Source organism: Penaeus monodon, chromosome 23 (genome assembly GCF_015228065.2).
Source record: "Penaeus monodon isolate SGIC_2016 chromosome 23, NSTDA_Pmon_1, whole genome shotgun sequence".
Lineage (NCBI taxonomy): Eukaryota > Metazoa > Arthropoda > Malacostraca > Decapoda > Penaeidae > Penaeus > Penaeus monodon.
In genome coordinates this window covers 2,561,879-2,562,401 of record NC_051408.1, presented here as the reverse complement: position 1 = coordinate 2,562,401, position 523 = coordinate 2,561,879, and positions in this window count along the sequence as shown.

The window sequence follows — 523 nt, the reverse complement described above, 5'->3', positions numbered from 1 at the left end:
ACAATCTGTCAGTTCTGTCAATCACATCACACTGTTTTCAAGTCAGATGAATTTCTAATTTTATTTTACAAAATAATCATTTTCTTTGTTAATTTTCTTATATTATAGATCATGATTATTCCATCTAAATATATAATTGTGTATCAGCAGTTTCTTTAAACCTCATGATTTATTTTCATTCATAAAATTAAAGCTACTTTCCCCTCGACTATAACATTGCATACCTCGCTCATTCATCTGTACACACGTTGATGAGATTTATAAAAGAGCCGATTATACCAATATCCCTTTATAAAGACGGTTTATTGTTATATTTCCATAGTAGTTGGACTTCCAAATATACACATTAGACTCGACCTTTGCATGTATGTTATCATGTGGTTTTGTAACGGGGTTATTCCAAACTGCTAAGCGGATCTCGTGGTGAAAACTAGCTCGTTCTTTGAGAAAATTGATGGTAGTCAGCACGTAGATCATCTAATAATATTTTCTTCTAAAGAAAAAGGGTGAAGAGGAAGGAGGA